Here is a 359-nt window from a genome sequence, read left to right as displayed (position 1 = left end):
TGCAAAATTAATATAAATTCTTAACTATGTTGAGATATCATTTGTTTTCTATTGTTAATTTTTTTTCAAATATTTAATTTTTATTAAAAAATTGTCTGATAATAAAAATATGACAAAGAGAAAAGGGAGGGGAAAGCTTGTTTTTTAATAACGCGAAATTTAAAATTGTTTTGTGGAAAAGTTTTTCTATATAAAACGGATTAAATTTCTATTTTTACTATATCTTTAAATATTGAGTGCACCTTTTATATTAAAACATACATATATTCAGGGAATGGAAGTAACTCGTTACTTGTAACGAAGTTACAGTTACAAGTTACTTTTTTGGTAACTTTACTAGTAACTGCGTTACTCTTTTC

This window comes from Trachymyrmex cornetzi, unplaced genomic scaffold (genome assembly GCF_001594075.2).
Source record: "Trachymyrmex cornetzi isolate Tcor2-1 unplaced genomic scaffold, Tcor1.1 scaffold111, whole genome shotgun sequence".
Taxonomy (NCBI): Eukaryota; Metazoa; Arthropoda; class Insecta; order Hymenoptera; family Formicidae; genus Trachymyrmex; species Trachymyrmex cornetzi.
The sequence above is the reverse complement of the archived record's forward strand: the minus strand, read 5'-3'. Positions refer to the sequence as shown.